Genomic DNA, 24,696 nt, shown 5'->3' on the forward strand with positions numbered 1-24,696 from the left:
GGAGCCTGTGCTCTGCAACGGGAGAGGCCACAACAGTGAGAGGCCCGCGTACCGCAAAAAAAAAAAAAAAAAAGAAAAAAAGAAAAAAAAAGCATATTCTCTATCAATTACAGTATAATACACATTCTTTTAGAATTATAATTCTTTTCCACAAATAATAATTTACTGACAGTGAAGATCTTGGGAAAGAATGAGGTTTTAACCAATGTTACATTGGTGATGGTGGGGTGAACGAACATAGGAAATCAATGTGACAACAGTTAAGCACTTTATGCAAGCATTGTCAATAGGAAACGGTGATTATTTTGTACACCTGGAATGTTTGATAATTTGGTATTTGGAAAAGCTCACACTGTAATCAAACCCTCTGAGTAATGACAAACCAAGACAGTGATGTCATCTGAAAGTGTTTCTGAGGACTTGGCAATTTATCCAAGATTGGACATCCAGAATTTTCTTTTCTGTCAGACTTGCATTTTCTGCCATCCCCAGGGGTATATGCTGGAAGAGTCCTTACATTATAACAATCTGGAAAAACGTCCAACCAAGTTTTCTTTGTCCCAAATGTAAATCAGAAGAAAAACGAATTTTCTCTCCTCTGCTTTTAGCAGATTATTATGGCGTTCATTATTAAACAGGACAGGACAGCATTATTCTCTCCTACTCTTCTCTATTATTTTTCCCTACTTGAAGGACTGTTTGGTTTACCTATGTTATAAACACCTGTAGGTTAACCTGTCCTAGTTTATCACACACTGTACTTTACAAGAGGACTAGAATTTATTAAGTGTGTTCTGTGCCAGTCACTGTGCTTGGCAGTTAAAAAATCTCTCTTTTAATTTGCCAAACAACTCTACAAATTAGGTATTATAATCTCCATTTTAGTAAAGTAAAACCCAAGGCTCAGAGAAGTTGAGTGACTTCCTAGAAGACAGAGCTAGTAAGTAAAAGAACGGGTGCTTGACTTCAAAGCCCATCCCTTTCCACCACACTTTACCTGCTCCCGCTAACTGCTACAATGACCTGGCTTTTCAACAAAAACTCTGAAGCTGCCAGAATGGTTCATCATATTTGTTACCCACCCTGTGTCCTCCGATCACACATTTCCCTCCCAGCCGAGACATCCGACATCCACTGACATTTCCTGCCTGGAGTAGTTTGCAGTAGTTCTGGCTGTTCAGTCCTTAACTCAGTTCTTTTTGCCCTACAGCCGATGACCCTCTCCCTTCAGTGCCTTCGCCTTTTGTTTTAGCCCCTTGTTATGTTTATGTAAACACTTAATATAAACTTAATAAGACTATCTGTGGCATAGGTTGGTGTGTAGACTCCATGAGTTAATGCACATTAAGCGTGTATGTATAGCAGCCACTCACCCATAGGAAGAGTCGGTGCCAGCAACAGAAAGTCATGGGAGACCCCATACCACATGGCAGTGGTTAGGGGCTCAGACTCTGGACGCATGCTCTAGGTACACATCTTGGTTCTGCTACTTACTTTGGCAAATTTCACAACCTCTCTGTGCTGCACTATAGTGGGAGTAATAGCAATACCTACCTGTTCATAGGATTGTTAGGAAGAATCAATGAGGTGATGCATGTAAAGTGCTTAGAAATGGAGCTTGGCACACAGTAAGTGCCTTATGTTAGTGTTTGCCATTATCATCATCATCATCACCATCACCATCATCATTTACTGAAGGCTCATTTTGCACCAGACTCTATGCCATAGCACCTTATAAGTATTATCTAACTTAATCCTTATGTGGCTAGGTATTATTATGATACCAACTTCACAGGGAGGAGAGAGGCTCAATAACTGGATTTGGGATCACAAAGCTAAAAAGTGCCAGAGTAGGGATTTGAATCCAGGCAGTCTGGGTGTGGAGCCTGGTTTATTAATCTGTGTGACATACCGTGGGGCAGTGCAGAAAGCCCTAGCACAAGTGTCAAGGAACTGGACACCTAGTGAGCCATGAACTACATCACCTTTTCCCTCTGGGCCTCAGTAAAGAAATGAATGCATTGAAGCAGGTGTACTTGAGGACTGCAAGGCATCTTCCTGTTTGAACACTACAGTTGTGTCTTTTGAACTTCGCCTTGACCATGTGACATCTCACTCTCTAGAGGGCTGATGCTTCTGACAAAGCATTCCAGCAGCCCAATCCAATTAACTTGGCCTCAAAGACCTCCCCAAATACTGCAGTATTGATCGTCTACGCTATCATTTAGCACAAGTGGTTACTGAGTGGAAAAACTTAAAAGGCTTGGGGATTCTCAATAGGTGGCATGATGTCTTAGTCCAGTGAGTGTGAAATTATTCATCATTAGATGAAGTAAGAACCTAAGGAGTCACCTCCTCACACATCCTCATTTTGCAGTTGATTGAACCAAAGTAGATGCGAGGTTGCCTGACCCAGCTTCAGCACTCCAGCCATGCCGGGAACTTCTCAGGAGCAGGGATTACGTTCTATTCATCTTTGTAGGCATGACCCAGTGCCTGGTATGCAGTCGGCTTTCAATATGTGTTTGTGAATTGTCAAACACATTTGACAGTTTTGTGCGGACCACATTCATGAGATGATGGATGTCAAGTACTTGGTCAGTGCTGGGCACATGATAGGTCCTTGATAAATTATAGCTAGCTATACCTGTGTTTAATAGATCCCCTAACTTCTCTTTCTCTTGCCATTCATCAAAATTACAAAATTCAAACCACTGTATTTGTGATTATTTAAGAAATGAATGTCCACTTGTTTGATAAAAACTTGTACAGAATTTTTTAATTTTCCTGTATAATCCCCATTAAAAACCCTATGAGGTAGGTACCGCTGTTACCCATATTGTACAGATGGGGAATAGGAGGCTCCACAAAGTGCAGTAACTTATCCAAGGTCACGCCGTTCATGAGTGATGAAGCTGGGATAGGGTCGCAGGGAGTCTGGCTCTTCAGCCCACACTCTTAATCAGTACACTGTGTTGCCCATTTTCCAAGTGCTATTTTTCATGAAGACAAATTGAATTTGTTCAGTGCAATGTCTAAAACATGATTTATTTACCCTAAAGTAAGATAAAGATCCACTGAGGGTCAGAGGAAGGCATTCTAATATTTGTAAATTGGACACATTGTAAAACAGTAAAAGCCAGGGAGAACAGGCGATGTGTTCCATAACTCAGAACACTAATACATCATCTGTTTGGAGAAGGCGTGAGGAACCGTTATCCAGTCAAACTAACTCAAGTAGAGGGGAGTGAGGATACACATGCAGAGGGAACAGGAAAGGGGGTCTCCTGGGTGCATGAGTGGACCTCACAGCCTCACTGTCAGGAACCAAAGGCAGCTCTGGGGATGCCCACCTTCTGGCTTTCCTGGACCACGTGGCCTTGGTCTTGCCCTGGAACATTTGTTTCTGTTGGCAGACCAGGATCCCTCTACCTTTGTGGTGCTACCATTTACCTCCTGTGTTTGTTCAGGTTTCCTGCTTCCTTGCATCTTCAACATGCATGTGCCTTTGACCTTTTCTCTGTAATGACTTTCCCCTTCAGCTCCCACCTCTACCTGCCCCAGTCTGTTGTTACCCAGGTGAAATACCAGAGAGGGAACTGCACTGGGTCTGCAGATTGTGCACACCACATTGTACTTGCTTATAGGTCATGTGAGATGCCTTATCAACTGTGACCTGAGTGAGCAAAGTCATGGAGTCAGAGTCCTGTTCGTTGAGCAGCCAGGCCAGAACTTCCCTCCCGCTAGGTCAGAAATTCACTTGAAAATCACACCTGCACTTGATCTTTAATAAACATTGCCCTTTTTAAGCTTTTCTCTTATTTCTTATGTGTTCTCAGAAGTCTTCCCAGGTTAAGGTGAAGACTCCCTCTTTTGTATTTGCTGTACCTGGTGTCCTGCAGCGGGGGGACGTGCAGTATGGCGTTATTTTATTTTCCTGTCTGTTTCCCCTACAGGGATTGTAACCTTAAACTATTCATTTTTATATCCACAGCTTTAAATATGTTGCTTAGCATGTAGTAGATATTTAGAATATTTATTGAATAAATGAATGGGAAAAAATTATGAATAACCTGACACTTTAAATTAAAGTGTGTAAAGATGGGTTAATAGAGCTTTATATGGCTTTTAAAATGAAGTATTAGTTGATTTATTAAGGTAGACAGATCATAAATAAGATGAGTGCTTAAATTTGATTATGAAAAGGTATTTTTAATACAGACACTCCTTCCTGTATATCAACTGCCTGCTATATTTTAATTGCATGAGTCAGGAGTGTGAAATAGAAGAGAAGCAGGAAACATCATCCTAGTTAATATACAGATTTGCTCAGCAAATGGGTGAAAATGATATTGGCTTTAGTTATACTTTTCACTTAACGCTGTTAATGAATATATTGTGTGTGTGAGTAGCATTTGCTTCAGCTCGGATGCCAGCGTCACTTGGGAACTTGGAAGGGCTTTTCATATTGAGAACACTGTGCTTCCATCTCTCAGTGCTGTGTCTCTGACAGTCACTTTTTCATCCATTAGCTCAAATTCATCAAGCTGAAAAATGGCCAAAAATGTTGTTTTTTTAAGGCGGCATGAACATTGTAATGCAGAAAAACAAAAGACAGAAATCCACTCTGTTCCATGAATAGTCCTGGGATACAGCTCTGTCATGTCCTGTTTCATTTGAAGCTTACTGTGTTTTATACCTTTTGTAAGAATGCAAATACTCAAGGATGATTTTGGTCCTTATAATTGCTGCAAAATGCTATGAACCAAGCTTGTTACAAATTTGTACAATTTATTGGGCACATTTGCTGCAATTCAATTGGTATTTCTCAAGCACACTGTGCAGTACACTGGTTTGTCTGGTCATTAAAGATTATAGTAAAGAAAATCCTCTACTTTAATAGATCATAATTTACCAGGAAGAAAAAACAATACGTTCCCCCAAATGACAAATCTTTTAAGGGAGTGTGAAAGAAGAAATTAGCTAAAGCTAAAAGGCCCTGGAAGACTCCTTGGGTTGAGTCTTAAAGGATGGAGAAACCCTTTTGAGTGGTGACTGTAGCCTGAAGCATGGGTGTTAAACTCTGATGGGATGCCTCAGACACTGTGGTTCTGGTGTTGAGAGCCAGGCGTCTGGAGAGAAAGGACAGGGTGGGTAAGGAGGAGAGTGGGGGGCTGACGCTAGTCGAGTTCAACAGGATGCAAATTGTGCACACTCCTGAGAGGTCACACTCCTGAGTGCCAATTATAAATAAATCACTATGCAACGTTAGCCTATTTGGATAATATTCATGACCTTTCCCACTTACTATCCTTTTCATACACTCAAAATTCAGTCTTTGCCCTTTGCCTCCAGACTTCTCTGGGGCCAGCAGCCCGCCGACCAGGGGCCCGGGGCTGCGTGGGCTCAGCTGACTACCATGAACTCTCTGTCAAACCAGCAGTTTGCAGGTGTTGGTGCTGAGGCGCAGGAAGACGCGGCATCTGTAAGTGGTTCAACGTGCACATGGGATTCGGCTTCCTGTCCATGACTACCCGCGCAGGGATTGCACTCGAGCCCCCTGTGGATGTCTTTGTGCACCAGAGTAAGCTGCACGCGGAGGGCTTCCGGAGCCTGAAGGAGGGTGAGGCCATGGAGTTCACCTTTAAGAAGTCTGCCAAGGGCCTGGAATCTATCCGAGTCACCGGCCCTGGTGGGATGTTCTGTACTGGGAACGAGAGGCGACCCAAAGGGAAGAACATGCAGAAACGCAGATCAAAGGGAGATAGCTGCTACAACTGTGGAGGTCTAGGCCATCATGCCAAGGAATGCAAACTGCCACCGCAGCCCAAAGAGTGCCACTTCTGCCAGAGCATCAACCATATGGTAGCCTCATGTCCCCTGAAGGCCCACCAAGCTCCCAGGGAAAGCCAGCCTACTTTCTGGAGGAGGAAGAAGAGATCCATAGCCCTGCCATGCTCCCAGAGGCCCAGAATTGAGCCACAGTGGGTGGGGGCTATCCGTTCGTGATCAGAAAGTTTTGAGGAACAGGCATCAATCGGCAGAGTGGAGAAAGGGGGGACAGTGTGGGTAGGGGGCAGCTGGCACTGCCATATATCTCAGGCTGGGATCTACAGTGTCACCCCCTCTTCCCTTTTGGTGGGGGGAAGGGGTGAGGCAAAGAAACCCCAATCATGCTCTATCCAAATGCACGTGAGGGCTTTGGGGGGTAATTCTTCCTGCATGCTTTATCTGAGTCTCCACCCCCAGAATCTCCAGCTTTTGAAAGTGGCCTGGATAGGGAAGTTGTTTTACTCTTAAAGAAGGATATGGAATAATATTTCCCATGCCAGAGTGAAAAGATTAAGCATGAGACCAGATTGATGGACCCAACCCCCAAGCCACTACCTTCTGTGGGAGGAAATATCTCAGGGGTAAGGCAGGGTTTCCCGCATCCTGTCTCCTCATAACCCCCTCCTGGGATAGAGTGCTGACCACTGTCCCAAGCAGTGGGTTGTGATGATAAGCAAAAGGGGGGTTGAGGGAACAGCTGCAGACCTGCTGCTTCTAAGCCCACTGCCACCCCATTCTGGGCCAATGAAATTTTATTTATTTGCTCCCTTGGATGACTGTACCTTGGGTCCCACGTTCTCCAGGATGCCAACTGCACTAGCTGTGTGTGAATGACGTATCTTGTGCATTTTAACTTTTTTTTTCATAATAGAGATATTCTGGTTTTGTATTTTTGTGTATTTTAATCTAATTTAATGAGTGCCCTCATTCCTGCACTGTGTTCTCAGGTACGTGAGCAAATCTCAGGGATAAGTCGGCAGCAGCTCCGGGTCTGCACAGCAGGAATACTTTTTGTTACTGTATCACCAGAGGGAACAACTGTTTGGAGCATATAGCCTATTGAACTACCTCATTTTTGCCAACTAGAGCTGGCTTTTCTGCCACAGTGTCCTCTTGAAACCCCTCCATCTTCAGTGTTTCATGGGAGAGTAGGTTTTAACTGGGTTGCCTCATGACTTGGTCTCCTTCTACTGAAAGATTGGAAATTGGTCAGAACAGGAAAAGGTGGTACAGAGAGGTTAGGAGAGGCTGGGCCAGGTAAAAGGTGCAGAGAGGGGAAGCCAAGATTAGGCAGAGGTCATCTGTATGTGTGATAAAGGATTCCTGTTCCAGACCTCTAATCCCAGGGCATAGGACTTGCTTTATTTACATACCAGGTCCATCCTTCACTGGATTGGGCTAGGCCTAAAAGTGGCCTGGATAGGGAAGTTGTTTTACTCTTAAAGAAGGATATGGAATAATATTTCCCATGCCAGAGTGAAAAGATTAAGCATGAGACCAGATTGATGGACCCAACCCACAAGCCACTACCTTCTGTGGGAGGAAATATCTCAGGGGTAAGGCAGGGTTTTCCGCATCCTGTCTCCTCATAACCCCCTCCTGGGATAGAGTGCTGACCACTGTCCCAAGCAGTGGGTTGTGATGATAAGCAAAAGGGGGGTTGAGGGAACAGCTGCAGACCTGCTGCTTCTAAGCCCACTGCCACCCCATTCTGGGCCAATGAAATTTTATTTATTTGCTCCCTTGGATGACTGTACCTTGGGTCCCACGTTCTCCAGGATGCCAACTGCACTAGCTGTGTGTGAATGACGTATCTTGTGCATTTTAACTTTTTTTTTCATAATAGAGATATTCTGGTTTTGTATTTTTGTGTATTTTAATCTAATTTAATGAGTGCCCTCATTCCTGCACTGTGTTCTCAGGTACGTGAGCAAATCTCAGGGATAAGTCGGCAGCAGCTCCGGGTCTGCACAGCAGGAATACTTTTTGTTACTGTATCACCAGAGGGAACAACTGTTTGGAGCATATAGCCTATTGAACTACCTCATTTTTGCCAACTAGAGCTGGCTTTTCTGCCACAGTGTCCTCTTGAAACCCCTCCATCTTCAGTGTTTCATGGGAGAGTAGGTTTTAACTGGGTTGCCTCATGACTTGGTCTCCTTCTACTGAAAGATTGGAAATTGGTCAGAACAGGAAAAGGTGGTACAGAGAGGTTAGGAGAGGCTGGGCCAGGTAAAAGGTGCAGAGAGGGGAAGCCAAGATTAGGCAGAGGTCCTCTGTATGTGTGATAAAGGATTCCTGTTCCAGACCTCTAATCCCAGGGCACAGGACTCGCTTTTCATACCAGATCCATCCTTCACTGGATTGGGCTAGGCCTACCATACACAACAGGGTATATTGTGTATGTTTTTGTAAAAACTGTGAGTTGGTAAGGGCAGGTTTTAGAACGATTCCTCTGTACTCATCTTGAGCTGCCCAGGGATGGATATATGAAGGAAGGACAAGATCTTTAATCTTTAACAATTCTGGGCTTTTCCTCCTTGGCTTCCAGAGAGACCATCAGCGATGGCTTCTTTGTGGTTCCCAGAGCCAGGGTCCTGCCCTGCTGCAGCAGTGATTAGTGTCATGGTAGCTAAAGGAGAAAAGGGGATGTCGTTTACATGCTGTGAGATCACTGCAAACCTACCTCACTGTGTTGTCATGGGGCAAATGCAGTAGAATGAATTGGGTGATGTGTGTCTGATCCTGGGTTCTTGTCTCCCCCAGTTACTGCCCCCCTCTAGTTATTGTATTTGTCTGGGCTTCGTAGGACTTCACAAGTAGCTGACTTGGTGATTGCTAGGTGGCCTAGTTTGTGTAAATATAATGTGTTGGTCTTCTGCATGTTCTTTTGAGGTTTTACTGTTTACAAACTTCTTTTTATATTGAGAAAAGTAGCCAAAGCATCTTTGACAAAGGGTCTACACCAGCCAAAAAGATCTGAAACATAAGCTTGGGGGCTCCCCTTCTTGAAGTGGGAGGTCTTGAACCACACTTTCTTTTGTGTTCCCCTTCCCCTGTTTCCTATTTCAAACAAGATCTTCTGTCCTAAAAACTGGATTCCTACCCCCTCTCCTTTCCCCCTTTGTGCCCCCCCAAAATAGTCCATATAACTATACGTTTAAGTTGTGGGGTGTCTGTGATCAAATGACTTGTGCAAAAATCCTAAAGAAGCTAAGAACTCTCCATCCCTTGTTCCCAGTCTCCTGAGCCATGATGTGATCCATGCCAAACAGACCGCTGTGTTTGGATGGATTAAAACCTACTTTAATCTCTAATCCTAGGGTAGAGAGGAGCAATGAAGGGGCCTTCCATGTAGAAAGTGGGGTTAGGAGACCACAAAAGGAAAGATGAATGTATAGGCAAGTCACCCAGGAACTTATATGCAGGTGCAAGAAACTTAAGTCGAAGTGGCCACAAGATTGTTTAATAGGAGATGGACGCATGTAATTCCATGTTTACTGCTAGAAACCAAAGCTTTGTGTGAAATCTTGAATTTATGGGGAAGGAGGGAGGGTAGAAAAGCGTGTACCTGTTCTTTCCCTCATCCCTTCCCCTCATTACTGAACTGCAGGAGACTGAGCCCCCTTGGGCTTTGGCGACCCCATCTGGGCAGTGTTTATTTGATGGTTGATTTTGCTGTGCCAGGTACTTCCTTTCCCATTTGCTATCATTTTGTAACACACATGCTGACCCTTTTCCCTTCCTCTTCTTTTCCTTGGGAAAATACAATGAATAATAACTTACTGGCACTGAAAAAAAAATTCATTTTTTTTGTGATTCTAGAATTGAGAAAAATAATGTCAGAAAATCTCCCTGAAAGTATTTCTGTCTTTTTCCATCACACATAACTGCTCACACATGGAATTTTTAGGTATTTTGAGTCATGCAGCTGTGAACTCTGAATGGCTCTCAGAAATCGGAAGTTGTGACCACATCTTGGGGACTTCTGCACTCTTACTGAGGCATTAAGCAATCACAGGAGAGAAGTTCTGAATCCTAAGAGGCATATTACCACTGTGAACTTAAGGATCAGTCCTTCCACAGCAGACAGGACCTTATTCAGACTGTAGAAAGAGACACAGTCATGAATATGAAGTTTCAAGTCAGCTGGGTTGCCTGTGTCACTAGTTAGAATTTCTGAGTTCAGAGTGGCTTTGTAAATACGTTGTCTAGAACTGATTGTCTAATATAGTACTAAAATTAAGTCACATGAAAAATTCAGTTCCTGAGTCACACGAGCCATGTAGCACACAGTCAGTAGCTACATGGGGTTAGTAGCCACCATCATCATCAGAGGAGATAGAAAACATTTCCACCATTGCAGAAAGGTCTTTGTTACAAAACAGGTGTAGAATCTGCAAGCCTACCTCTTAGATAGGTCTTGGAGAGCATGCAACGTCAACATGGACAGAGAAGTTTTTCATTTCCCTCTATACAACAATTTGTGCCTTTTCTTCCCATGCCCTGGACAGTATTTAAGACCTGGAGCCATAGGCTTAAGGTGGGAAAAACCACCTTAAAAACCTCAAGGCCCCAAAACACCCTTAATTTAACAGAAAGGTTCTCATAATCTGATGAACAGATGGCCGCAAATAACTACATTTCTAGCAGCTTTGTTCCTTTTCCTCATACCTGTTCTCTTCATCCTCTCCTCTTTTCAGTATTTCTACTTGGGTAGGTAGTGAGGCTGTGATAGATTTTTCATCTTCCCAGTGAGGAGCAAGGTGGACCTTTGATGGGTGAAGAGCTGTATCGAGCAGGGAGGGTCAGGGACCGCTTCTGAGCCTTATTCTTCACACCTGTAAAATATGCAGTTTGACCAAATGATGCTCTACAAATGGTCCTCTACAGCTTATATAGTTTCTAATTAAGGGATCCTCCTATACTCTTGGACTCAGAATGAGAGACTGAGTCGCTTGTTCCTCTAAAAGTGTGTGTGTATTTATGTGTGCTCACACTATATTTAGTTAGACAAAAATCCAAGATGCTAAATACCAGGAAGTATATCTCATGTACTGTTTTTTTTTAACTTTCTCATCTTAACCCATTCAATTATTTAATGAGTAATTAGTCTCATTATCTATTGCTATGCAGCAAACCACCCCAAAACTTAGCAGCTAAATATAACAGTAATAATTTATTTTGCTCAGGACTCTTCAGTTGGGCCAGAACTCAGTGGAAATGGTTCCCCTCTGCCCCCATGATGTCTGGCACCTGAGCTAGGGAGACTCCAAGGTTGGGGATGACTCAACAGCGGGGGCTAGAATCATCTAGAGGCTTGCTTACTTATGTGTGGGCAGTTGATGCTGTCTGTGAACTGTGACCTCTGCAGGCCAGAACACCTACACGTGGCTTCTCCATGTGGGCTAGTGTGGGCTTCCTGTCCTCATGGTAGCTGGGTTCCAGGATGCATGTTCCACTTAAATGAGGTAGAAGTGCCTAATGCTGTTATGACCTAGACTCAGATGTCAGGTAGCATCACTCCTACATCACTCTGTTAGTGAAGGCAGACACAAAATCCTGTCTAGATTCAGGGAGAAGGCACACAGAATCCCCTCTACATGGGGGAGTTGCAAGGTTCTAGAGGAGCTTGTAGGATGGGAGGTTGTTGTGGGTTGAATGGTGGCCCCCAAAAGCTAAGTCTTCAGCTTAATCCCTGGAACCTGTGAACGTTACCTTCTTTGACCTTTACTAGGTTAAGGATCTTGAGATGAGGATATCATCCTGGATTATTTAGGCAGACCCTAAATCCAATGACAGGTGTCTTTATAAGAGTCAGGCAGAGAAATATTTGACATAGACAGAAGAAGAGCAGGCGATATGACCACAGAGGCAGAGGTTGGAGTGATGCGGCCATGAGGAATGCCCACAGCCTCTGGAAGATGGAAAAGGCAAAGAAGGAATTCCCCTCTAGAGCATCCAAAGGGAGTGGAGCCCAGCTGACACCTTGATTTCAGACTTCTGGCATCCAGAAATGTGAGAGAATGAATTTCTTTTATTTTAAGCTATCAGTTTGTGGTAATTTGTATGGTGGCTTCTGGAAACGAATGCAGAGATAGGGTTCTGGCCATCGTTGGAAAGTACAGCTGGTACCCAAATTAGGATGGTTCGAATTACGATTTTTCAAGTTTATGATGTTGCAAGAGTGATGTGAATGCAGTAGATCCAGTTTTTAATTTTGAGCCTTTCCTAGGCTAGAGATGTGTGGTACGGTCCTGTCTGGTAACACTGACCTGCAGCTTACAGCTCCCAGTCAACCATGCCATCACGAGGGTGAACACCCTATATACACTTGCACCTATTCTGTTTTTCACTTTCAGTGCAGTATCCAATAAATTACATGAGATATTCCATACTTTATTATAAAACAGGTTTTGTGTTAGATGAGTGTGCCCCACTGTAGGCTAGTGTAAGTGTTCTGAGCTCATTTAAGTTTGGCGAGGCTAAGCTGTGATGTTTGGTAGCTTAGGTGTATTAAATGCATTTTCGACTTAAGATATTTTCAGCAGATGGTGAGGTTTTCGGAATGTGGCCCTATTGTAAGTTGAGGAAGACCTGTACTATCTGCCACAGCACCACCACCACCACCACCAACACCAACAACTGCTACTGACCATGCACACACCACACGTACTGAGCGCAGTGCTGAGTGCCTACCTGAGTTCTCTCTTCTTTCCTCACAGTGACCCTGTGAGGCAGGGTGCTATTATCTCCCATTTAGCTATGAGGAAACTAAAGCCCAGAGCTTGATTAACCTCCCCAAATTCTTCAGCTAGTAAGTAATAGGGTTAGTATATAGATTTTATGTCTGTAGACATACTACGTATACAAGGACATACTACGTGTACATATACATGCATGTGTACAAATATGTCGTGCTCGAAAATTTATGCTTTTAACTTTATTCAGAAATGTTTACTGTCAAAAAATAAAATAAATGTGTCATAGCCAGTAATGTATTTACTTGAAGAATTTTCAGTGGCAATGATGGTCATTGTGTAGCTAGGAATAATGAGGAGTGGGCATTTTAAAGCTACTTCATTACTGGTTCAGTCATTGACTACTTCAAGCAGTTTTAGTTTCTTGAATACTTTAAGGAGTCACACTAACTACAGAACCAGCACCTGTGTTATAAGAATCATGGTTTGGTAGCCTTTTGAATTACTTTTCTGCCTTTACTAAGCCACGTGTGAATCATCTAACTAAATAAGGAGTTGATTTGATAAATAAGGATTTAAAGAATAGGAAAAACAATCCTCAGTAGGATCATAGCCTTTCTATATTTAATAGAGAAACCTTCTAACTGCAGTGCTTGTAGTATACGTACAAGTACGCCTATTAGTCAGCTTTTAATTATCGGTCAGCTTTATTAAGTAGAAAACTTCTGAGCATCTCCTAACAATTGATTTGCTAATAGTAGATGCTCTGTGTTTATTGTTACAGGAGGAGTTAGTGAGTGGAACTTGGGGTCATTTTAAGCCTTTTTCAGTGGAAAACAATACAGTGTAGAGCACTGAGTCATTTAACAGCCACTTACTAAGAACCTAATGTGAGCAGACACTGTGATGGAGCCCTGATGCGTGGTTCCCTCCACAAAATCTAACAATTAAAAAATCCATAAAATCATTATCATCACCATGTGGGCATGATCATCACTTAATTTCAACAAGCATTTTTAGGTGCCTACGACTTACCAACAATCACAATAAAAGAAAAAAGAACTTCATTCTATCCTCGTAACATCCCTTAGGTTTGTAAACGTTCTTGGCACCTTAGAAAGTTGGTTCACATCTACTGCGTTTTGTGATTCTCTACAAGCATCCCCATGGGAAAGATATGGCAGGGATAATTTAATTTTACACTTTTGACTGAAGGGGCAGCTGGGGATCAGTGATCTGTTTAAGGTCTCATGCCTCATAAGTACTACAGGCAACCTCCCATTTTAGAAAAAATAAGGATGAACAGTGAGCGGTAGAGCCCAGCAGCACATGCCTTTTGCAGACTCAAGGAAGTCATTGAGCCAGGGCCTATGGACGTGTGGTAAAAGAGTCGGCACATTTTCGTCCCTTAGCTAGCCATCATATTTGGGTTACCCAACGGCAGGGAGTTTTGACCATTAATACACTGACTGTAGTCGGCCATGTTAAGTAAGCATGTTTTCTCTCTCTGACAACTCTCTTAACTCCAAGATTAAAAAAAAGTACTCTTCCTAAAATCCAAAGATAGAGGGAAATGATCATTTGGGTCACTCACTGGGTTAAACCAGTCTCTTGCCATACATAATTGGTTGCTATTTTAGAAGTGAGTGCTTTATGGTTCACATAAGCAATTTTATATGTTCTTAATTGAAACCTGCACTGCTGTTGTTGGCAAGGCGGGTTCCACGAGAGCAGAGATAATTTCTGTCTTGTTCATTCACTGGTGGAGAGCCTTGGGCTTCTGACTTTTGTGGTTATTTTTGGAAAATAATTTTCTGGTCCCAGTTAAGTGACTGGTTTCCGTTTAAAATCTTCAACTCTGTAAATCTCTTGTTAGTCTAGTTACTATCTGTGACAGCCTAATGAATGAGTAACAGTCATTTACTCAACAAAGGTGTGTTGATTTCTTCCTGTGGGCCAACCATTGTACTGGGTACTGGAGGTACAGCAGAGAACAAAAGTAAATGCAGTCCCTCCTCCGACAGCTTGCCGTCTGGTGGGGGAGACTTGATCACGTGATCAAACAAATAAATGTAAAAATGCCACTATGCTGAGTGGATGCTGTACGAACGTATAGAGGGGTGATTTGGCATAGTCAAAAAGAGGGGGCTTCTGAGACAAGATGATTGTATAAACGCTAAAAGTGAAACTGAACAACAGGAAAAGAGATGATGGCAATCCAGTAATGTTGGATGTGGATTCCTAGAACATCTGATGACAGTAGCTTCCTTTGGGAGAGGAGTTGGGTGGTGGGGGAGGTGGGATGGGAAGACAGATGGGAGAGGCCAGCAGAAGGCAACTTTCCCTTGCTTTACCATTTTCTATTGACCTTTTTCAAGGAGAATATACTTATGTAATACTTGTGAGATTCAAAAAAGTAAAAATAATGAGCTAAAAGGAAAAGAGAAGAAAAATCGTAAATAGAAAAGAAGTAAGGGTGTATCATGATAGTTGCTTTCTTTAAAGACCATTTGGCTACATTGTGGTTGAATTAGGGACCTCATCTGTAAGGATAAATACAGACTGTAATTCCTCACACTTAATTACAAACACTCTGCATTAGAAAAAGGGAGGTTGTTTAGAATAAGTCTTCGGCTTTTTTCATTGGCGCAGACAGAATTTGGCCGCTCATAGGTACATTAACTGCAGGATTTGCAAATAGATTATTGTCATTAGTAGGATGACTTGTATTGAGAGCTTATTCTGTGCCAGGCATGGTACTGAGCAACTAACATGGGGCATATTATTTCATCCCTATAACAAACCTAGAAAATCGTTCCTATAGTTATCTCCCTTTCCCAGATGAGTGAACTGAGGCTTAAAAGAGTGGTCAAGTCACTTTTCCTATGGTTTCAGTAAATGACAGAGCTGGGATACGAAGGAAAACTGAACTTAGAACTCCTAACAACTGTGCCATACACCCTCCCATGATACTCTGCAGGCTGAGGGGTCACTGTCTGTTCCTCAGAGCCTCCAGTCCCCATGCTTGTGGCATTATTGGGATGGTTCAAAGAGTCAACAGCAAGGGCACATGAAGAAAGCTGATGGTCTGTAGTATCCCTACTCTGATTTCTAGAACCTTCTAAGTATCCAAACATTAGGATAAATACTTCTTACTCCCAGCTGGTGGTATGCCTCCTACACAGTATATTGAGAAATTGTCTTCTCTGTGTTTTCTAATGGACCTTATTGATTCTCTTCTCTCATATTAGACGAATCACTTACTGAGCTTAGGTTCAGAGGCCTCACATCAGCAGACTTAATTACGTGGGAGCAAATCCTCCCAGTCTAGACTGCCCAGCTTTTTCTTGGCTCATTTTCCATCACACTCTCATTGTCCAGAGTAGTTCTGAAGCCATGCTGCCAACTGATGCTTTGGAAGGATCCTGATGTGTAAAAAAAAAAGTGATGTTAGAGAAGGCGGAGGTGTGGTTTACAGGCTTCAGAGAAGATAGACCTGGGTTCAAACCTCAGCTCTGCTACTGGTGAGCCAAGTGCTATTGGAAAAGGAGCTTAACTTCTTTGAGCTTTGCTTTACTTGTTTGTAGTAATGGGATTCGGAAGTTGCGTTAAAGGTTGGCGCTAACCAGAAAGTAGAGCATGGTAGACACCCATGAATGCTTACTATTATTATTGTCAACGTGAACACTTGCAGAGTCACCTTACGAAGAAGAGAAGAGGATTCATTTGCTAAAATTCAGCACAGAGTCATAAGCTCACTTTCAAAGAAATGACTAATGGAGTCTTAAAAGCATATTTAACGTGGGTGTGGCTGAAAAATCATCATTGCTACAAGAATTACAGTCACTCCAATATTTTTTTCTATACACATTATTGCTCATTCAACTTGAAACAGAACTGTGTGAAACACAGGAAACGATAACCATGTCAGAGGATGAGACAGCCTATAAAGAAGCAAACTACTAAATAAACAAAATAAATATGTGTTCTGATCTGTCCTTTGAAGGAAATAAGGAGAGAGATGTGATACTTTGTAATTGGCCATGGCTTGCTTCAGACACAGATCAGCATATGCATCTCTGGAGAGGTGAAGTTTAGTAAAAGCCTGAAGAATGGATTGTGACAGCCATGAAGAGCTGAGGGAGATTCCAGGCATTGGGAGAGGCAAGTTCAAAGGCCCTGATGGGGAGAAGGCATGGAGTAGGCAGTCCCCTATGGAGGTAGGAAGAGGGAGTCACTCTTCAGTATTCACTGTAGGAAGGTGCACCCTTGAGAGAGGCAATGAAGGAACAACACACTTGCACTTGGGCCCCTGCTCTGCCCCATGTCATCTGCGAGAGGCCATTTGACCTTTAATGGCTTGTTCCTGATTTGTATGATTTGATGCTTACTCAAGGTGGTTCCAAAGTCTCGCCCTTTTGGAAGCCCTCTGCCTTTGGCTGGTCTGTTCAGAGGCAGTATCCCTGTCTTTCCGGAAGATTGATTGTCCAAATGCCCTGGAAATATTGGTGATGGCGTGATGGCTGATAACATCATTGGCTAGCCTCTGAGATGGCACCATCATAGAAAACTTTTCAATAAGGAACACATTGGAGAGCAATTTATGAATATACATTCCATTTGGTTTATTGCAGAGTCCACAGCAACCTTAAAGTATTGTAAATGGGCTCCACTATCTAATCAGGGAATGCTAACAGTCTATTAATTGCCATTTCTGATTATTTGCATTTAATTAAGGGGTGCTCTTGAGAAAATGAAGGACAGCCTAACCTCAAACTATGGCTTTACATCTTGGATAACTGAGTATAATTTCTGTCTTTGCAGCTTTCCTAAATTGTTTATTTCTCCAGATGTTTCCTAAAAACTATGATTTTACCTCTTTCCTTTCAATGGATGACCAGGGATTTCTCATAAAAGCTTATATGGTTTAGTTTTCTCAACTAAATTAAAGCTTAATTAGCCAAAAATCCAGATCTGTAAATAACGTGTTTATAAAATTTATACAAGCATAATTAATTTCAGTTAATTACATAAATAGCTTTTCCATGCAAATAGTAATCTTTTCTCTGCTGACCTCTAAACGTCAGCTTTCAGGTTATCTATGTTTCTAGGCATCCCTGGTAATGCTAAATCAATTTGCATAATTCTAAAAGTATTACTCTTTCCTTTGATTTATGACTTTTATCATGGAAGTCAGTGATTACCTTGGCAACTCATGTTTCATGTTTTGAAAATGCAATGAAAAAAGTGCGCTAGAGTAGCATTGCTTTTGTGTTGATGGAAGCCCAAAAGAAAATTAGAAAAATGATTTTGATACATTCTCCTAAGCCCACTAGTTCTCATAAAGTTACCTAGGCTTTTTTAGTCTATTTGAATGACAGTTCAAATTACATTGATCAGTGACATGTCAAAAAGAGTAGCTATTATGTTTTAAATCTCCTGATATTTCCAGGATTTCTCTTCCTGAGAATGATGACTTTACCATACACTGAGGCTGATTCTCTTGCCACAGAAGCTATTCCCTTTGCAGAAGTCTTTAGAAAGCCATTTTTAATCTTAAGGAATTATTCTTTAAAAACATAACCTTCTCACTTGACTGGAAATTAAACTTACTTATTAGTTCCCTCATTATTTCCTTTAAAAGTCTTGCATATACATTGAGGATGGTGAAATTCTCCCTTTTTCTCTCTTTCTTCTTCATTTTCTGTAACGGAGTGGTTATTGATTTTGGAGCTCTTTCAGAAGACCCAGAAGCTTCTTTCCCAGGAACACCCAGCAAAACTCACCATCTGTCTCACTGGCCTGAATGGTGTCACGTGCCCATCTCTGGACCAGTAACTGTGGCCAGAAGGCATGATTATTATCGTTCGCTTGGACATGAGTTACAAGTCCCATGCCTAGTACCCAAGGCCTGTGCAGAGAGGTATGAAAGCAGAATAAAAATGAGGGTCATCCCAAGTGAAGTGATGGGGATGGTTGGAAGGTAATCACAGGTGCATCTCACGGAGCTGAATTTACTGCATTTTTCTGCGATGATAACAGCAGAAGCCCGGGGGAGCCTCTTGACTTTAGAGTGACTTTTGCTTCAAGATGGTCAGTGTATGTGAATTTCGAATCTGAAAAGTGCTGTTCCTTGCTGTATTTCTCCAAGGTTCATTAACAACTGGTATTATAGAACCAATTCAAAAGGAACATGTGTTCAGTGACTATCTTATTATTAGCTTCAGGGCTACATTTTTTTAAAATGCATAATGAAATCCATGGAATATTTCAAAAGAATGTGGCACTTTGCAAAATTGGCTTTGGGGGCTGTGCCTGGCTTAGAGTTGGAAGGAAAAATGTCTGGCAGTTGCATGAATTGGAAAACCTTTGGTCTGTCCCTAGGCTGCAGTTAGCCATAAGCAGTTGAAAAAAAGAGAAATCCAGAAAGTGCATGACTTTCAAAGGATCTGTAGAGGTTCAGTAACTTTTTAGTCTTGTACACAGACTCTAGGAAGGTCGTTTTCCCCTGTGGGTATGAAGACAGCCTCCCTACCTTTGTCGGGGCTTTGCTCACTTCAGAGGATAAGAAATGGGAAGTGGCTATTGTTAGTGACAGGACAGTGCTTCAAGAATAGCGAGAATCACCATTCCTTCTCCCTAAGGATTAGTAAAGCACAAGTACACATGTATTAGTAAAGCACAAGTACACATGTACTTGGTAGCTTTTTCTAAATAGCTATCATTACCACTTTCTTTCCAGAACCATGTGGAGTCTCATCATTATTAAAGTCAGGACACTTGAGTTATGGTCTGGGCTTTGTTACAAGCTTTGGGACCTTGGGTACACTACTCGTCCCCTCTGGGCATTCTGGTCCATACTGATAAAATGGAGAGTCTCAAAGGCACACAGGACCAAGTTATATCTCAGGTAGCTTTTATCTTTGGAGTTGTAAACATCTGGAAGGGGGAAATGTAGAAGAGGGACTTGTGGTTTAAAAACTGCGTCTTCCTTAGCTTCTATTAACTATCTACTTAAAATGTCTAAGATAAAACAAAAAATGAGGAATTATTCCATCATCAAACTAGGGGTGACACTCAATCTCTCACCAAACTCTTGGAGGAATTTTCATGAACCTTTAAAGTTTATGGAACTGCATTAAAGGACACAATTAAAGAATCTGTATGTTAAGTCATCAGAAATAGAGAATTCCTCCCCTCATTAGAAGTTTCTTAGGAGATGCTTTAATTTTGGACCTGTATTTGTGCCCTGGATGCAAAATCCAATATCAGTAGCAACTGGGAAGATGAACAGTTCCTCTTCTTTTCTTTGTGGTTTTGCTGTTTTTGAGTCAGTCTACTCCTCAGTTCTCTAACCCCACAGGGAACACACACATACATAGTTATACATGCATATGTACATAAGACACAAATGCATACATATGTGCACAAATATGCACATACATATACACATGTTTATACATACCCATACACATACATGTGTACACACATACATATATATATGTATGCATACAGCTATATATATACACACTGACATATATACATAGACCTACACACAAACTAGTAAGAGGCTACAATCCCCAAAAACAACCTCCAGAAATAGGAAAGAGCCAAGGCATCCTGTGTTTTGGGAGATACAGTTCCCATGTAGAAAGCTCTTGAAGCAAGAGAAGGCACAAGGATTCGTGAGTAACCAGGCAAACTGGAAAACGTCCTTCATGAATTTCCTCTGTTCAGAGTGTGAGAGATGAGACCCTTCTCGTCACCTGAAGGAAAGTTGAAGCTATGGATGTGAGAAGGGTGTTCAGTCAGTGTCCATGGGGACAGACTGTACACCCGGGAGCAGCATCGCACCCAGTTAGGTCTTTCCCCTTTGTGTGAAATAAGGCAATATGGAGCCTATGGAAAAAACTACATGATAAGGAATAGGAACATCATCCTGAAGATGTGAGGAAAAAGCACCCTGCTGCAAATGATGTACTTTACAAATCAGAAGAAAGATTTAGAAAACTGAGGGGCAGGTGGTGGTAAAAGGGGGAAAGGTCATTATGATTTCTCTGTGGCAGAAGAATGGAAATGTGTAGGGACAGGTCAGGCAGAGACAAAAAGGTCATAGAATCAAGGAAAATGACTTAGAAAACACTGTAAGGGCACTAAAAGGGCAATAATGAAATTAAAACCCACTGCAGAGGCAGCAAAGAATTCATACTGAGAAAAAGTAAACCAGCTAAGTGAAGAATAAAAATTGTGTTTTCCCAGAATGAATAAGGAAGAAAAGTGACAAAGTCAAATAAAATAAAGATTATTACATAGTGGATAGAGAATAGGTCACAGAAGTTTTTTTCCAAGAACCAGAGAAATTCCCGAGGAGCAGAGAGAACTGAGACTAACATATCAAAGACATAACCGAGGAATGTTTTTCTTAGCTGGACATATTTAAAGGTTTCACTGAGAGCCAGATAAAATAAAAGACAACCCCACCCAAATACATCCAGGCAAAATAGATATTTCCAGTGTAAAAATAGAAAAATCTTACAGAAGAACAAAAATCGTGCTGATCAAAGATTCTCTTTTAGAGTAAAGCAGAAAACAATGGAATATCTAGACATTTCGGAAGGTAAACATGAATCCCAAGAATGTATAGTCAGTTGAGTTGTTTACCTTATAAGAAGAAAACTGAGATGCTTTCTGACTAGTTCTTTCTGAAGTTCAAACTTCACAAAACATACTTTCTACCTTCTCTGTTTGATCCAGCCAACTTAAAACTAAATACAAATGAAGAACCCCTAAATGAGAGAGTTGTGATATAAAATAACTGACGGGTAAGCATTAAAACCATTTACAGGTGAAATATTTCTAAATGTTTTCTGAAAATTATAAGATACAATTATAAGCAGGTAAAAAAAGATGTAATATTTAAATAATCTAAAAACTTGTATCCAAGATGTCAGAGTACATCTACAAAGACCCAAAACCAGTAGATAGGGGGTGTAGGGAGGGGACAGGAAGATGTAAATTTGGGCAAAATTCTGTGTATTACATAGGCACAATTTTAACAACTACCATTTCTGTCTTCACTTTGACCCTAAGCAAAACGTGAACTTAAGAATGTTAAAAAACATCTTCAGTGTGTATTTCTTCTAAACCTGGGGCAGGCGGGGAAGAAATTGTAATTCAAAAGCCACAGACAGAAAGCACTAAACAGACAAACAAGCATGAAGGTTATTCAGATTAATTTAAAAGACTCCTCAGTCTAATTATATTTGCTAATTGTAACATGGAAACAATCATGTAGCTTCATGGCATATCTGAATATGCAGAACACCATTTAGTCATAGATCTTTGATGAAGGAGGGTCATTTAGACATTCTGCATGGCTTCCTCATACAGTATGGATGGCCCCCCCTGGACTTGCTGTGCAGCAGCCCTGGTGACTGGTTGTAACCACAACCAGGTAGGAAAGTTAGAGGCAGGCTCGGCCGTGGTGGAGCCACCGCGGCAATAGTGTCTGGTGTGTTCCACTCTACTGTGGTTGCTGTTATAAACTAGTTTCTGGTGCTGCCACTTGGGCTTGGTGACGCAGCGTGAGCATTGTGCCAGGGATAAATAGCATGGCTTATCTGAGCGAAGTTTGACCTTCAGAAATGCTGTGGAATCTGTACCCTTATGTGGAAACAATTGTTCTTAGTTCTTTGGCACTTTAAATACTGTTGTTGTTGTTTTTTTAATAAGGAGCTTCTCAGGAAGCACTAAGACCCATTCCAGCTTTTACTGACCAAAAACTGGGATTTCTCTGCAGTGGCTTCCACATGAATAATCTGTACTGTATGCTTTAGTACATAATTATATTTATTATTTTTTATTTTCCCATATGAAATGTCTCTTCCAGGGAAAACCTCTCTCCTAAAAGCAAGAGGACAGGCTTCTTTTTTGCCCACAGAAATTTTCTCATTCTTTCGGGGCCTCTGGAGCATCATTTCTGAAATGGCAGTAACACTTCATCTGCCTAAGGCAGGGTGGGTAGACCAGATTATCCCCTGGGACTCCTAGTTCTCAGGTCTTAAGTATTCGTGGGTGGCTGTGGGCAGGTGAGAGGGTTTAGGTTTAACAAAAGAGGTAACAGAATATCACCTGCTTCATGACAAAGGCTATAAATTGATGATTTCTTTACCCGGCCACCCTGCCCCAAGGCCTTAGAACTGAGTTGTGAGCATAATTGATGCTCCATAGAGACTTGGGTTTGTGATATTTTATTTCCTTATGCCACCTAAGGACACAGGAGTAAATCGAAGAGGAAACTGGGGGCTTTGGATTAGGAGTCAAGAGATCCCAATGGCAGATCTGTATCTAATGTGGCCTAAGACAGTCCACTTAGATTCCTCTGGGTTAAATTTCTGTTTGTGAAATGAAAGTTTGGGGTTAGGTCAGGAATTATGTGCTGGTAGTTGACTAAACTGGCTAGCCGAGTGTGTTATTGGGCCTTCAGGGTGTTGCAGTTTGTTGTTGTTCTTGTTGCTTGTTGTTAATACGGGAAGCCTTTAGAGGAGGTGCATGTGCCTTGTGTTTCCCCACAGTCCTTTCCACCCCCATCCATGCCACTCATCTCTGTTTGCACTGTTAGCCCTTATAGACATCTGATAGTCATCTAAAAAAAACAGATTCTGTGTTTCTAACATTAGCTTTTCTGCTCTGCAAACTCTGGTCAGTGTGCAAAGGTATTTTTAATAGATTTTGGAGGTTAAAAACTATTTGACTAATTAGAATGGATTGATATGGAAAAAAATGTCAACCTGGGATGACATAGCAGAGAAATTCCAAATAGGTTTTAAAATGGAAATAGAAAAGCCGAATCTGGCTACTTGTTTTCAGGTGCCTTCTCTTCACAGTCATTAGTTTGGCTGGAATGACACCAAAATGGTCCTAATGGCCCCAGTCACAGGAGCTATTACAGGTTTGTCTAACTTGGTTAAATTCCTTTCTGATTTAAATTGTTAATGATTCAGCATTTCACGGTTTGAGTCAGGTGCTCTCAGAGGGCGCCTTCCTTAAAGGTCAGTCATTCTCCAGAAACGTGCCTCTAAGATTAAGATTGTAGATTCTGCTCAGTGACCTTGGGAGAATAATGATTTATTAGAAACTGGACTCAGGAAACACTGCTCTATGGCAGGAGACCCCTGGTTGGCAATGCCAGGAAAAGCAAAGAGGCTGGTGAGAAACAGGATTGCTGGGAGGGCTGGGCACTATGGGATTGAGGATAACTCTCTAACAGAGGGATGCGAGTTGCTAATGAAGAACGTGGAGCATTCCTTGTGTGCCAAACACAGTTAAGAGCTACCTTGAAAGAAGCCTAGGAAGTAAACGCTATTATCACAAGATAACAGATGAGGAAACTGAGGCTTGGAGAGGTGAGGTAACCTGCCTGTGTAAGAGTGCTTTCAGAGTTTGCATAATATTTCATGAAGAACATATAACTATTCTCTGCACACCAGTGCCTGATGAATGATTTATGCATTTTAATCATGTATTATGATGTTATGAAACTGAAAATAAGTTTCCAGTAAATGTTGACATGAGAACCCTTTTGTCACCTGCATGGGATTGTCAGTATGAAATCCACAAGGCTGAAACATACACATTCCAAGAGGGAGTGCAGGTGGATGCATGATGCCTTTTTATTTTTGGACTTCTTAAAGTGAGATCATTTTATGACATTAATAGAAACCAAAAAAAAAAAAAAAAAAAAGGAGGGGGTAGATTTTGTGAACCAACTGAACAGGAGTGATGAGAAAGTGGAATATTAATGTAGTCAGCAAACCAGTATGTATTTAAAAATAATTGGATTCTACTTCCTAAGATTCAGTGGAAGGCCAATAGCGGATTTATTGTATTTTTTTCCCTACTTGCAAACCTGAAGTGGATGATTCATGTACTGGAGAAAAAAAAACAATGATTTTTTTTTTAATGACATGAAGTTACTAGCTTAGATTTCTATTTTTACCCTACCCTAGTCCCTGAGCATGTTTTTCCCTTATTTAGGAAACCTGCAACTACAAATATGTTCAATTCATTTTCTTGCCTTTCTGCTAAATATAGAGAACAATGCCTATATTGCCATGCCTGGAGATTATTTCAAGCAGGACTGAGATCAATTCAAACAGATGGT

The 24,696-nt window shown here is 41.7% G+C and overlaps 1 protein-coding gene and 1 pseudogene across 1 annotated transcript in view; both read left to right on the forward strand.

The window, feature by feature from the left end:
• SGCD (sarcoglycan delta) overlaps window positions 1-24,696 on the forward strand; it is a 422,824-nt gene that overhangs the window by 26,153 nt on the left and 371,975 nt on the right. The gene's annotated exons all lie outside the window — the stretch shown is intronic.
• On the forward strand, window positions 5,420-5,978 carry LOC102989120 (protein lin-28 homolog A-like; annotated as a pseudogene).

This window comes from Physeter macrocephalus, chromosome 8 (genome assembly GCF_002837175.3).
Source record: "Physeter macrocephalus isolate SW-GA chromosome 8, ASM283717v5, whole genome shotgun sequence".
Classification (NCBI taxonomy): domain Eukaryota; kingdom Metazoa; phylum Chordata; class Mammalia; order Artiodactyla; family Physeteridae; genus Physeter; species Physeter macrocephalus.